The 16,192-nt window shown below is 37.3% G+C and overlaps 1 protein-coding gene across 5 annotated transcripts in view; it reads left to right on the forward strand.

Annotated features, from left to right (window-relative positions):
- Positions 1–7,510: 7,510 nt before the first annotated feature.
- Positions 7,511–16,192, forward strand: part of LOC106872544 (uncharacterized) — a 103,191-nt gene continuing 94,509 nt past the window's right edge. For 4 of the 5 annotated variants that reach the window (XM_052966655.2, XM_014919570.3, XM_089348525.1 and 1 more), the window contains exon 1: positions 7,803–7,939. The gene's annotated coding sequence lies outside the window, so the exon portion shown is untranslated. Of the gene's footprint in view, positions 7,940–16,192 lie in introns of all 5 variants that reach the window. The other variant, XM_089348524.1, reaches the window with a different exon arrangement.

Consider the following 16,192-nt stretch of genomic DNA (forward strand, 5'->3'; position numbering starts at 1 on the left):
CCTTGTCACTCTCTCCAGATTGAGCCCCAACGCATTCTTCTGTGTAGTCTAGTGGCTTAGTAGTTGACACAAATCTCTTAAGATGACATACAACCCCGACTACGCTTTCATTCACTAGGATATGATCTATTTTAGAACACGTGGTCTGTTTCACCTAGCTCATTTCCCCCTAAGAACGTCCTAAAAACCATTTCCATGATTTTTGGTGCTGAGTGCAACCCGAGTCTCCAGCCGGAGCAGACAGTACGTCACATTCTTCTATCTCACCAGCTGATGCTTCCAGAAATTCTCAGCCACATTGAACTGCAGATATGCTAATTTAGGTCGACAATTACACACACACACACACACACACACACACGTCTCCCCATAGATATCTGCAGCTTCACTACCCGTATGATATGATACAATTTCGTTCAGCTCCCTAAAATTTAGCCCAGGCTCGACTTGATTTTCCATTAGTTGAATCATTGCCAAGGTCAGTAACATACTACTCTTTACGTTCTCTTTCGATCCATCTGCTCATCTCTCTCCCTCTTTCGAATTTGCTCCTGGCCTCTCTTTTCAAGTTATGTTCGTAACAGCTCATCTTATTTCTCTACGGCGAGAATTCTCCCTCCCGGAACCATTCTGCCATCCATCGCTCCCTGTCAAATTCAGCCCCGGAAGTAATCGTCTTGATTCTTTCTGTGACATTCGTTTCTTCAAATTTCGATCTGTCGATCCTGCAACCATTTTCGAGATGGCCACTGCTTGAATACTGTCGAACGGATGTACGTTCGTCACGCGGAAATATTTTTTCATATGTAGGCGCATGAGTGGTTGTGTGGTAAGTAGCTTGCTTACCAACCACATGGTTCTGGGTTCATTCTCACTGCGTAGCACCTTGGGCAAGTGTCTTCTACTATAGTCTCGGGCCGACCAAAGCCTTGTGAGTAGATTTGGTAGACAGAAAACTGAAAGAAGCCCGTCGTATATATGTATATATATATATATGTGTGTGTATATGTTTGTGTGTCTGTGTTTGTCCCTCCAACATCGCTTGACAACCGATGGTGGTGTATTTACGCCCCCGTATCTAGCGGTTCGGCAAAAGAGACCGATAAAATAAGTACTAGGCTTCCAAAGAATAAATCCTGGGGTCGATTTGCTCGACTAAAGGCGGTGCTTCAACATGGCCACGGTCAAATGACTTATACAAGTAAAAGAGTAAAAGAGAGAGTATGTGAACGATACTGGAACACAACAGATGCTGTGACTATACGAATGAAGCTATAGAACCCATAAAAAGGTATTTGTTTTTCAAAATATTCATATTAAGACAATCAAACAGTATTTGCAAAAGCCTCTCATAAATACACATCACAGAATTAACTTTGACATTATCACAAAATCACAATAATCCAAACACTTTACACGCGAAAATAAATCTTGAGAAGTTTGAAACAAAGGATTTCGAACGATTACAGCTTAGCATAAATCGGCGTAAATTACGAATGAGGGAATTAAAAGATTTAATTGTCACACGTGGCAGTAACTGTCCTGATAAGCCTAGAAACATTTTTACAACCACAGCGTGAGAAGGATAGATAGAACTTATCACAACGGTTGAAGTTACTTAGTATAGGTAAAATATTGCACCCAATATATAGACCCCACAGGCAACACTCGAGTTAACAAAGTATGACATTACGATGGAAAGAAAGGCATTCAATATCAGTGACACGCAATCCGTTAACATATATGTATACCCGTGCCAAACTTTGTTCGTAATTCTTTTCTACTTATAAACGTCTATATCCTCTGATCGAGCAAGCTGGAGAAGACTGGCTTCGTTGAAGCGGTTTAATAAAACCCGAATCTTGGATACGAAAGCAGTTCACATTTTCTCCCAGTAAGTATGACATTTTAATTTCGCGTGTAATTAAATCTTTATTTCTTGAAATTATCTCTTTTCTTTGAAAGTTATTAACAATTACTGTTTGGGCTTTTGTTTTTGTTCCAGTTAGAAAGTTAATTTAAGTTCGTTAAGAATTTTTAGCCTGTTTCATTCGGTGCTTAACTATCGTCAGTATATACGTATAATACGCAATGTGTATTTGTGTGTGCGTGTGTGTGTTTATGTGTGTGTGTGTGTGTGTGTGTGTGTGCGTGTGTGTGTGTGTGTGTGTGTGTGTGTGTGTGCATACATGTTTATTTGGGATTTATTAAAATTCTTTTTCCTTGCAGAGTTCAAGCCCTTGAGGTTTGAGCTTACATGAATTGGTTGATGAATGCATGTTTGTGTGCGTGTTATATATATATATATATATATGTGTGTGTGTGTGTGTGTGTGTGTGTGTGAACTTGCACTATGGATGTGCGTGTCACAATAGAACCCAAGTGTGCATATTTCATTACTGTTTATATGTGTGCATGTATATGCATTCCCTATGTAAATGTAATTGTGTGCATACGTTCATCCAGGAACCTCAACCAGAAAATCCCTGAAACGTTTACAGATTTCTGCTGTGCCTATAATCGATTGCATCTGGAGGATGCAAATCAGCCTGCTCTGTTCTTTTTTCTTTTCTTTTCTTTTTTTTCTTTTTAGAGTACCTAAGCACTTCTTGGTTTTTATGCAGTTCAGTTATTGTGTAACCCAGCGCACTTAAGGTAACTGAAGCAAATGAAAATCTGTAGCCTGTTTGTAAGAGCTGAAGTTTTATTACCAATACTCCATAGATGTTTTCTTTTCCCCCAATTTTTGAGGAGACATTCACATCAGCTGAGCAACTGATCTCTACAGCGATGCACAACTTTTTCTCCTTGTCTCATTCCACTATATTTGGCCCATTGCGCTTACGCCGGGTTGCTGCTTTTATTGGAATGTTCTACCAGTATTCTTTATTTTTAAAGGTGTAGATACTTTTTTTATGGTGTGACTTTTGTGTAGCAATTAGACCAATCTATTTTGCGTTTAGCATTGTGAACAGTCTTAGCAACAATGTCATATCTCATGGGAAGATAGCATCTCGCGGACATTTTTAACAGCTATTGATGTTAAGTGATATCTTCCACAATGGTATGACACAATCGATACTTTCTATCAAGTCCTTTTTTTTGTTGTTGATTAGGTATTTATAGCTGTCTTCTTTTCTTGGATAGCAAGAAATGTGATGGTATGTGACATCCGGGAGAAGCTACTATTCCTGTCAATGTTGCTGGTATTCTCCGGCTTGCGAGATATGTATACATGCACAACTGTCTGAGTATTTCTCTTGCTAGTCTTTGTTTATATAGATCTATTCAGCCATTCTTGGTTCACATGGTGCAGCTGTAAACTCAAATTACATGTTCAGGAATTCTTCGCCTAATCTCATGATATCATTATCTTCATTGTTGAGTATACACATGATGTACTCATTTCTCTTTTTGTTCTTCGGTAGGCGTTATCTAAGTGATACAATGCAGCACTCAAAGACCATCTGGACAGATCTTATGCTTGTGGATTTATTGCAAATTTGCGATTACTGGCTTTTTGCTTTTGCAGGTTTCTTTTCTAATGAAATTGTTCTCTTGGAGCTCGCAGTTCGTTTAAGAACATTAAACTAGCCAGTTAGTGTTTCTTGTCGACAGTTCCCATAGACTTTAGATAATCTATCATAAAGTTGCAGCTGGTGGTTTGTGAATTTATTATTCACTTTACATTTCATGATTGTATCTAGTTGTCCAATATTTTTTCTGAATCTGTCAATATGTCTGCAGAAAGGTAATCTATTTTGTCCTTGTTTCTCCTCACTATGATCCACCTCCACTACTCTCATCTATAGGTGGATGGTAATCGCAGCACAATATAGCAGAACATTCAATTCCCAAACGTTGGGATTTTTAATCATTTGCCAATTGTTTTTTGACTATTTGGTCTATTGCGGATAATAACAAGCTGGTTGGTTTTCTATAGACTTGTGTGGTTATTCTTGTCTCATGTACTTGTTCGTTAATGTAGGTCGTGAAGACCTGTTTGATTTTTGCTGTGTAGTGTTCTTTCAATTGTTTGTATTTTTCAATTGTTATTTCTGTTTGTTTATGATCAGTTACTGCTCACACGTCTCTGTTTTATTGTTATTGCATCGATCGTGCTCCGTGATGTTACGATTTTCTCTGGAGAAGAATTCACTTGACTGGTTTTACTCTTATTTGCTGTGTGATTCTGATAGTTAGTGGAAATAACAGCTAATTTTCTCACAACAAAGGTTGCCTGTTGTAGTTGTTTGATACTGAAGTTAGAATAGTTGGGATATTTTAGTCATTCTCCATCCTTTATATGTAACCTATGAAGGAATTTACCTAGCATCTTGGTGAAAATGATACAGGTCTTGGCTCAATTTAAAGCTACGTTGAAATTTCTCTCGATAGTTCTGTGACGTGTGATAGTTCACCCAATATCCTGTCCTGCACTGGTTTATACAGTAGTAGTCTTACATGTTGAATTTCAGTTAATTTTCTACGTATGTATGTATGCCACACAAGCACTGTCTTAATAACTGACGAAAGGAGGTAAGTCCCCAGTGTACATAGTCGTATCAAGATTTCTGATTTTGATGTAGATTATCTTAATCCTCATCTTAACGTCTTGGGTTAACCTCAAATATCTCTTCAGTCTTATAAGAAAAGCCGTTGAAAACATGTGCTGATTTTCAAAACGGTAAAAGTGTAAACAACAAATTAAAAGGATGGCTTATTAGCAATTAGAACCTAAGGGCAAAATCAACAGCGGTCACAAAAGTGACAAAGGGTACTGACTAGCACCGTTTTTGCTAAAACTAAGAGTTAAAACAACTACAAAGCCACAAAAGCACTGTCCTCATGACTGACAAAGTGAGGTAAGACCCCAGCGTACAGAGTCGGATCGCGATTTCGGATTTTGATGTAGACTATCTTAGTCCTCATCAGCGACTCTTAACGCCTAGGGTTAGGCGCAGGCGTGGCTGTGTGGTAAGAAGCTTGCTTCCCAACCACATAGTTCGGGGTTCCGTCCCACTCCGTGGCACCTTGGGCAAGTGTCTTCTACATTAGCTAGGGCTGACCAAAGCTTTGTGAGTGGATTTGGTAGACGGAAAATGAAAGAAGCCCGATATATATATATATATATATATATATATATATATATATATATATATAATACAAAATGGGACAAGAACGCAAAACATCCGGACAGTTCGGTGATAAAAAAATGGGACAACAAAACAACCAGATAGACGATACAAAAAAAAACAAGGACGAGTCATTCGAAGTTTTCTTTCTTCAGTCGAGTACCAGATTATCTTCGCAATTTCGGCTGATTATACTCGAGATTGCTCCAATCTGGCCAACCCCAAGGATAAACTAAGCTAAGAGCATTAGTTTGCTTGGAAGAAAGCAGCGAATGTATGCAAAAACAAGGACAGAAAAAAACGGACGATGTTCCATAAATACAATAAAAATAATAACAGGACATAACAACAGGTTTCTTTCGACTAAGGACGAATTAAATTAAGCTGGGGTGTGTGGAAATAAAGCCTTACGACAGGGATTCAAGATTTCACAGGCACAGGGAGGAATATCGATGTTGTACGAACAGCGGCCGACCAAGAAAGAATGATCAGGCTTGGCCGAACGGCGGTCACGTGGGAAGGTGTATGAGTCTGTGCTCCCCATCCCCCGCCATCGCTTTACACCCGATGCTGGTGTGTTTATGTCACTGTAACTTAGCGGTTCGGCAAAAGAAACCAATAGAATAAATACTAGGTTTACAAAGAATAAATCCTATGGTCGATTTCTTCGACTAAAACCCTTTAAAGCGGTGCTGCAGCATGGTTGTCGTCAAATGACTGAAACAAGTAAAATAATAAAATAATATATACAGACGTCACGAAAGTGACATACGCACTAATCAGCACCGGTATTGCTAGAAATAAGAGTCAAAACAACTCAATAGCCACAGAAAGCACTATCTTAATGACTGAGAAAAGCATTTGGAAATTCTTACAAAAGCATCAGGAAATTGGATCTTTTTTAAAACGGGGGCCACATTTTTCATTAAAGAAACACTTTGAAACTTGGAACACTGGTAGAATGTGTCATATAAAACATCTTTTTCTCTTAGTCTTCTTAAAAAAAAAAAGAAATCCATAAGTTATTCCATGTTAAAGTTGTCGTATTTCTGTAATTTCAACCAATCACTGACGTCCATTCAGCCGATATACATTAAATGCCGATTCTGAAACAATTCTATCGGTGATAGGGTTAGGGTCAGGGTTAGGGTTAGGGTTAGGGTAAAACAGCAAATTTAAAAAGAAAAAAGCAAATAAAACGAAGAAAAAAAAAAGCAAATTTAAAATGAAAATAGCAAATAAAACGAAGCTATGGCTTAATCAGCCAAAGGAGTAAATGTGATTGGTTGAAATTATCGAAATAAGACAATTTTTTACATGAAATAAATTCGAATACAAAAATATTTTTCTGTTCTATAACACAAAATAGATAAGTATACGAAGTTTGAAAATCTTTCGGTACCAAAAACACTACGTAAAACATTAATGAAAAATGTGGCCCCCGTTTTAAAAAAGATCTGAGATGTTCGCATCTGCCGGACAACTAAGCTCTAAGACTGTACATAACTTTTCTTATTGTCCCAAATAACCATGTTGGGTCTGTTGTGTTTATACTTCGTAGAAATTTTGATGGGAATGTTCCACTATTTCTTGAATTGATATGTATGTATGTGTGTATGTGGAGGCGCAATGGCCCAGTGGTTAGTGCAGCGGACTCGCGGGCGTAGGATCGCGGTTTCGATTCCCAAACCGGGCGTTGTGAGTGCTTATTGAGCGAAAACACCTAAAGCTCCACGAGGCTCCGGCAGAGAATGGTGGCGAACCCGGCTGTACTCTTTCACCACAACTTTCTCTCATCCTTACTTCCTGTTTCTGTTGTACCTGTAATTCAAAGGGTCAGCCTTGTCACACTGTGTCACGCTGAATATCCCCGAGAACTACATTAAGGGTACACGTGTCTGTGGAGTGCTCAGCCACTTGCACATTAATTTCGTGAGCAGGCTGTTCTGTTGATCGAATCAACTGGAACCTTCGACGTCGTAAGCGACGGAGTGCCAACAACAACAACAACAATGTATGTATGTATGTATGTATGTATGTATGTATGTATGTATGTATGTATGTATGTATGTATGAATGCATGCATATATGTATGTATCGCATGTTTGTGTATGTATGTATGTGTATGTGCATGCATGTGAGCACGTATGAAATGTGTGTGTGTGTGTGTGTGTGTTTGAATTTGTTATACGTACTAATTTAGGAACGAGTATGCAAGTATTTCATTATGTAGACGTATGCTTGCGTATATCAATATATAAATACATTCCAATGTCTGCTTCTTTGCAGGAGACTATATATATTTCCACACACACACACACACGCTGGCACCTAGACACGCACACGCAGGCACCCAAACACGCACACACACCCACATCTATCTACGTGCATGTATGTATGTATGTATAAGTCCGTAGTCTTATCTACTTTTTAATTTCTCTCTCGAACACTGCTCGCGTGCTTGCGCACAGACACAGACACACAGACACAGACACACACACATACACACACACACATCTACACACTCACACACACACACACTAACACATCTACACATACAAACTTACACTTATACATGTTTATATAGGTATTCATGCATATATTATGAAGTCTCCTGTCCCCACTTTAATTAAACCATCGATTTCTCCACTTCACGAATGTCACTCGGTGGTCGAGGAAGCGGGTAAGTAAAACAGTTAGTGATTTATTACCATAGAGATTAGTTCAACAAATACACCTTTCAGTAGTCAGAGCAAGACACGAGGGTTTTATATGTGAGGTGTGAGGTTGGAGATGTGCTAAAGGTAAGCAATGAACAGACTAATATTTGCTTTCTCTTTATTTTTCTTCTTAAAGTTTCTTTTTTTTTTCATTTACTAGTAAACAGCTGATTTCTGAGAATCTTCCATCAAAATATAAATGAAGCATTTCTAATTTTTTAAAATCAATTATAACGAATCATTTGAGTGGAATTATCAATTTATTTAGTTCCTCTTCATTATTTTTCATTAATTCATTTCTGGATTTCTGGTTCTTAATTTGTTGATTTTCACCCTTCGCATGGCATAAATATTCCTTTTTCGCTTGATGCCTCTTCTACTGCTTCTTTCACTGTTCTATGAGCAAGCGACGGAGTGCCAACAACAAATGTATGTATGTATGTATGTATGTATGTATGTATGTATGTATGTATGTATGTATGTATGTATGTATGTATGTTTATGTGCTTGAGGTCCAGGCAAGGATGTTTATGGAAGACCAGCAGTCACCCATGCATACCAGCTTCCCCGCTCCATGTTATCCCAGGGAAAAGCAAAGGCCGATACTGCTCGGCACCAGTAACATCGAACTCATTTCTACAGATGAGTGAACTGAAGCAACGTGAAATAAAGTGTCTTGCTCAAGGACACAACACACAACTTGTTATGGGAATCGAACTCACTGCCTCATGATTGTGAGCCCGACGCTCTAACTACTGAGCAATGCGCCTTCACACACACACACACACACACACACACACACACACAACACACACACATACATACATACATACATACATACATACATACATACATACATACATACATACATACATCACTGGAGCTGTAAAAATCTGTAAAACTTTTGAGAAGTTTATCATTTAAGCATATATGAGCATGTCTAGATATGCGGCTATATGCTGAAGAATACACGCATAAAGCAAAAACATACAAATCTGCACACATACATACATACAAACATACAAAAATACCCCGTTGATGTTGAAATTCCAATGAAGGCGCCTTGGATCTAACTTAGAAACCGGTTCCTTCTCTATTGGAATGGAATCTTGAAATAAAGCTAAATAACATCATACATATACATACGTGTATGTGTCTGTATATATGTATGTGATTGCATGATGTATGTATATGCGTTTGATGTTTCCCTGCCTTGTCTTTCTTGTATTACTTTCGTCTTTTTTTTTTTTTTTTTTTTCACATTCTTTCCCTGTTTCATTCTATAAAATCTTTCTTCCTTCTGTATTTCTTTTCTTCAGTTTCCCTTCTATATTTGTTGTCGTTTTCTTCCCACTTTTTCTTTTCAGATTGTTTCTCTTTGCAAACCACTGCAGCGAATCCTAATTCTATTTATTGAACGATTTAACGATATCGTTTATATAAATTCGCCTTCTTGATAAGAAATCGCGCACTTGGAACTATTTGATAAAAAAAGACTTTATCAATGTTTCTTTACGAGAACTAATCGACCTCTACTTGTTCAATATTTCTGCAATATCGCCTTAATCGAAAAATGTTCTTAAATCAAGGATGAATTTTTCATCCTATAATCTATTTTCAAGCCATAATCCAACCATATTTACATTACATTTTTCTAAATTCCACTCTTATCAACAGGTTTTTCACTTCTAAACTGCTCCCCTAATATCTATGTTTCCTGTCTAACTTTATCCGGGTAATAATGTTATTTATTAAATGACACCGAGAAAGTCTCACCATCTTCAAATTCTCTTAAAAGGAAACCATGTCATTTTATCGGTTTATTCTGTTTCAACACTACCGGTATGATAGTAGCGGCTATAATCTATATAGATTAAATTATTTATGAATATAATGCATGTAGGCACATGAACAGAATCAGTATAAACAATTGTGTTTTCACTGACCGATAACCATCATGAAAGCACATGTCAAAATATTAGGAATTAAACGCTGATTATTTGTTTATTGAGCGATCGAGCGAGTGTTAGAGAGAGAGGCAGAGATAGATATATAGAAATATAAATAGATAGATAAAGAGAAAGATAGAAAGTGAGAGAGAGAGAAAGAGAGAAAGAAAGACAGAAGGAGGGAGAGAAATAGGGGGACAGAGAGGGAGACAGCGAAAGAGTGAGAGAGAAAGAGATCCTTTGTTTGGCGAACGAAATGATAGTCTTTTTCATCGTTGCTGTTGTTGTTGCTACCACTAATGATGATCATGAGAGTTTGTTGATAGAAGTAATGGTGATGATGGTCGTGTTGGTGGTTGTCATATTACAACAGATAAATATCATCGTCGTCCATTGGTTACAGCAAGAGATTGGATGGAAATATATGAAATGCCATCGATACAATCTGTTATGTCAATGAGGAAATAAGGGAGGTGGAAATCAATAATAATAACAATAATAATAATATTAAGACTAATACTTAATTCTTAGTGCAAGAACCACAGTATGTGTAACATGGGCCAATATCACCAATCATAAATGTAGAAGAGCAACAGCTGTTGATTTTTGACTGATTCCAACTTTGCCCACCACTGCAGCAACCACCATAGTCTCGAAAGTGGATTAACAGCAAGCTCGGAATCACGCAACTTCATAAATGACAGACCTGTTGTTCGAACCTAGTCCTTTTGCTATCTCTCTTCTTGAACAGAGCCCTAGAAGCGCGGGTGTGAACGAGTGCAAAATTTTCTCTGGTCTGATATCTATTACTTAAGGTGTGGCGCCAAAAGTGTTTGTCCTCCGTCGCTGGGCAGAGATGACCAGAGACTACACAATTTCAGCAATAACACACCTATGGTGCACGAGATTTCATGTGCACAGGGCATTAATTTGAAAGAAAATGTTCGTGTATATCTGTGTGACGCAGGCGTGGCTGTGTGGTAAGAAACTTGCTTCCCACTCACATGGTTTCAGGTTCAGTCCTACTGTGTAGCACTGTGAAGGCACTTTCAGAAAGTGCCTTCTACTATAGCCTCAGGCCGCCCTAAGCCTTGTGAGTGGATTTAAAAGACGGAAACTGAAAGAAGCTCGTCGTATGTGTGTGTGTGTGTGTGTGTGTGTGTGTGTACACGCGCACTTGTGACTGTGTTTGTCCCCCACCATCGCTTGACAACCGATATTGGTGTGTTTACGTCCCCGTAACCTACCAGTTCAGCATCAGAGACAGATAGAATAAGTACTAGGCTTACGAAGAATAAGTCCTGAGGGCGATTTCTTCGACTAAAAACCCCTTTAAGGCGATGCGACAGCATGGCCGCAGTCAAATTACCGAAACAGGAATAATAAGAATGCTTTAGAATAATTGGAACCCATTTTTATATTTGGCTTAGGAAGTGGAAAAATAACCTTTTTATTGTCCTAGCTCTTGTCAGAAATAATAGCCAGATAACCTTCATGTCACCTTTCGTAAAAAAGACAACATGGTCATGGCTGGAATGCCTTTGACCACAAACCAATCCATTCAAAGAAGACGTGAAGCTATACAACAATAACACACACATGCATATTAAATTTTACCAAGAAAAGATTGATTGTGACTTAAAAGTTCAGGTATACCAGCTATCATCAGACAGTTTGATGACAACTGGTAAACCAGAATTCCGAAGTCACTGTCGAGCTCTCCTTTGTAAAAATGAAATAATATGCACTCTTCAAAAAAGTACCAAATAACTCTCAGTTTAATGTTAAATTATTTTTATATATATTATATACATATAAAAATAAATATGCACACATACTTTCAGACACACGCGCACAGACAGATGATAAATGGTAACATTTCAACTTATACTTTCAAAAACATTGACGCAATATAGTTAGACATAATGTATATAACAAATCGCAGCATTTATACTGATGGTGAAAGTTGTATATTCTTGAGATTCCAAGATCGAACATAACTGCCAATTAACACATCGCTATAACAAGGTCTAAACTATTTTGAAAAGTAACTTGTTTTTATATCTTGTCGCAGTATTCATTTTCTTTAATGGATAAATAATATAACAGTGTTGATTATAATCATCATACATGTATAATTAGAACTGCTCTAAATTCAGCGCTGTTGGTGGTCAAATCAGTCAAGATCGAGCAATCTTTTGATCAGTGTCACTCTAGACTTGACCATGCCGCATGTTTTTCAGACACACTGTATATATATATATATATATATATATATATATATATATATATATATATATATATATATATATATATATATATATCTTTACTTGTTTCAGTCATTTGACTGCGGCCATGCTGGAGCACCGCCTTTAGTCGAGCAAATCAACCCCAGGACTTATTGTTTGGAAGCCTAGTACTTATTCTATCGGTCTCTTTTGCCGAACCGCTAGATTACGGGGACGTAAACACACCACCATGTGTGTGTGTGTGTGTGTGTGTATAGGTATATATGTATGTGTGTGTGTGTGTGTGTGTCTGTGTGTGTGTTAGATAAAATGAGACAACAAAGCCAAGGCAGTGTGAAATTTCTAGGACATTTACAAAGAGAAAGGTAGTCTTATAATAGCTGTTTCATGGATATAAAGAATAACCCATTATCAGAGACGATATGAGAGAGAAAAATTAGTATATCCGTAAAAGAAGCAAACTTTAAAAGTTAGAGCAGTAATCTATTTGCAGGAGGTTAATTATATGGCCGGCCCTATAGTTCCGCATCCATAAAGGGTTTAGCCTTATAGACGACACCTCAGACTTCGATGGCGCGCACATATAACCTCTCTTCAAACTGGAGAGAGAAGACATTTACGGTCAGTTAATTTGTAAACAAACAAAAAAAAAAAAACTATATATTGTCTGAGCCTTAAATAGGACTGGTTATCGCCCTTCTACCGGGCTGGTCAGCAAATTTTTATGGTCTTAATCGATGAATGAGAATCTCCACCCTTAGGTTGGTTGCATTCTACAATTATTTTTTATAACCCAAATCAATGAGCGGGAAATCCCACGCCTGCTGCAGGTAGCGTTTGAAATGCAGACAAGGGCTATAGATCTCTCTTCTGGAGTTTAAAAGGATCCCAGGGTCAAGCAAGTCTTAAAAGATTCTTGCCTGCTCTGCTATGCAAAGTTTACTTCGTTCGCTCCCGTAATATATATAGATATGTAGTGAAACTACCGATCGCCATTATACACAAAGAAGCCATCTTCCCCGCTATTAAATATAAACAAGCACGGGCGTAGTGGAAAACACATTTGCCTGTCATCACGTGACTGATTATTATTCGAAGCGGCAACTTCTTCGAACCGTTCCCGCCAGAACGCAAACTGACCAATCACAGCTCCTAATAAGGTCACGTGATAGTGTTTTTCTACTATGGTCTGGGAGCCCCTATTTTGCTTTAAATAGACCAAATTATACCCAGCTAATTCGTCTCGGTTCAGATCTCTTAGAGACCTGTTCCGTGTACCACACAGATCAGCGGCAGCAGCAGCCAGCGACAACATCAACAGCTTCGTCCAACTACGACTACCACCGTCGTCGCCATCAGCAACACGAGTCTACGACTACTAACCAGCATCATCGCCGACCATAGTCAACACGACTTTCTACGTACACCACGATAAACTAACCAAACTACTGCGGCACATATTCTCTCTTCGATTCTGTTTGGTGTTTCAGCTTCACCACGATAAATAAACAGAACAAGAGTTCAGCCTGCGATAAACGTCTGTCCTCAAGAACCCGGCCCGGCATGGAAGCCACAACATCACAACTAGTGATCGCCCTGCCACACATACGCCTCAACTTCTTTCACATACAGACTATTCCTATTGTGTACTCTAAGAACTGGTATAAATGCTCACACGTGTTACTGACTCTTTTTTATCTGCTGTATATAACGCATACACATACATGTATCACTCACACACACTCTTTTCCTTATACGACGGCCTGTCTTTTATTATGTTTTTATATGTCGCATTCACACTCACACACATACATACATTCTAACGCCACAATAAATAATTCTGTTATTCATCTCATACGGTTGTGTTCAAAATCGTCTTTAATTACTGGCCAATTATGTTATCGGAGTATAACATATATGTATATCCTCTTTGATATATATTTTGTGTTCGACCGTGTGACGCGTTCTAAATAAAAGGAGTCCTGTTTTTCCATTCGTCACCATTTCTCCTTTTTGAGTCCGCACGGTCGTTCTTACACACACACACACACACACACATATATATATATATATACATATATATATATATACATATATATATATATATATATATATATATATATATATATATATATATATATATATATATATATATATATATATACATATATATATATATATATATATATATATATATATGCTACATTATCCAGGACGTCCCTTCATTATGCTGTGATTTATTTATTATTTCTAACAGATCTAGCGACTACATAGAGGTTCTCATAAATCGAATCCAGTTTTTGTTCTTGACTTGAGAAATGATACGACAAATTCCAGATATAAATCACTCAAGTGTTGGTAAATACATTCACACCTGGTAAAATAATGCTTTCATTTTATTACATAATTCACCTTAAAGCTACCAACTGAGGATACTGTGAAAGAAAAAATTAATCTTTTGAGTAGAAAATGGGAAAAAAATTACTGATAGCAACTTCAAAATACCTACATCCAAATTTAACAAATCACCGCTACGTGACCGGAAAACAATAAGTTTATGCTAATATTAATTTCTAATAAAGAAGAGAGTCACTATCTTCTGCTCTGTAGAACTACAGGTGAAGAACTAATCCCAATTGTTTTATGTGTACGGAACTCCATCTTTTTATACAAATCAACGTCAGAACTGAGCTCATTATGAACTTTTTTCAACTTTATAAGTAACTAATTAGGATCGTCATCAGCAAAAGACAAGCACAAACTTCCAACATAAGTGCCAACGCGTTAGTTAAATTTTTAGCAATCAACTGAAGTGAAGTGAGTGTCACTTGAATATGTACATCTTTCGTTGCAACTTGCTCTTCTTTTAACAAGCTCCTCATTGACAAGCTTTAAGAAACTCATGTAACTTAACGATGAAATCTTCTACGACTTCACCATTTGCCAGTGTCTCAAGTTTCCCAATGTCTTACTGGATTAATGTTGACTTTCAGCTGATTGAAAATCTGTAAACTCACGAATACAGTCTAGCCAAATAGTTTTCCAAACACCGTTAGTAGCATCTCATTAAACGGCTATGTTATCCATTGCATCTACAATAATGAACATCTCTTACCAGAAGTCTCTAAATTCAGATTAATCCTTCCATCAATTGCTTTTATGAGTTGCTACTAAGTTTTCAGGTAATACTCCTCACAGTTAGCTATTACAGCCGGTCTTGTGCTTTTCTACAGCAGGGCAAAAATTGTTTGTAATATTCTCTTGAAAAGGGCTTATAGTCATTCACGCAGTCTCTAGCTTACTTGATCACCAAATAACATGATATGTGGATGAATGTGTAGCCCACGAAAGCACATAAATTCACGAACAAATTCAGAACCATCACAAATATTTTCTCAGACATTCTCTTCTGGTTCATCTTATCCTTAACAGCAATTGATTTACGGGGATTGGTCTCAAATTAAAATCTGAGACCATTTCCCATAAAGATCTTCAAGGAAATAGCTTAAACTAGAAAACAAGCAGATTGTAATACGTTCAAATCATTCTCCAAAATGTTGCCAAAGTACAACATCCAATGGAATCTCTGCGTAAATTCAATGAATGGCAGTCACATGGAAAATAAATGATCGAGGAATTGATAGCAAGGAAATGTTGATAGCACTATAACTGTATCTGCGATAGATGTTAATTTCAAAGTGTACGAGTTTTGCTAATTTAACTTACAATTGCAGGCGATTAGTGAATTTCGCAGTCCAGAATTATTATCCTTACTCTGTAATCTAGCCTTATCCCTTTTCGTTAAAACATTTCTGTCGAAACACACTACCTTTGTTTCAAATAATTTTGGAAATAAAGAAAAATTTAATAAATTAACTTTGTCATTACTAAACTTGTGTTTGGGATATAAATAAAATCACGAAATTGTGATGGAAGTTTAGTTTACTTTGAAATAGAAAGTTTGTAATATTCAACCACAAATAATTCTAGGCCAGTTGGTATCAAAAGTTTGATCTGTAACTCACCAAAATAACTTGTATGTCTTAAATTAACCAATAAAATGACAAGTAACAACACATAACTAAACATACAACGGTTGCGCACATCGCCCAAGAGCTCACTATTTACTTTTCCATTTG

The sequence above is a fragment of the Octopus bimaculoides genome, chromosome 3 (genome assembly GCF_046866305.1).
Source record: "Octopus bimaculoides isolate indiv1 chromosome 3, ASM4686630v1, whole genome shotgun sequence".
NCBI lineage: Eukaryota > Metazoa > Mollusca > Cephalopoda > Octopoda > Octopodidae > Octopus > Octopus bimaculoides.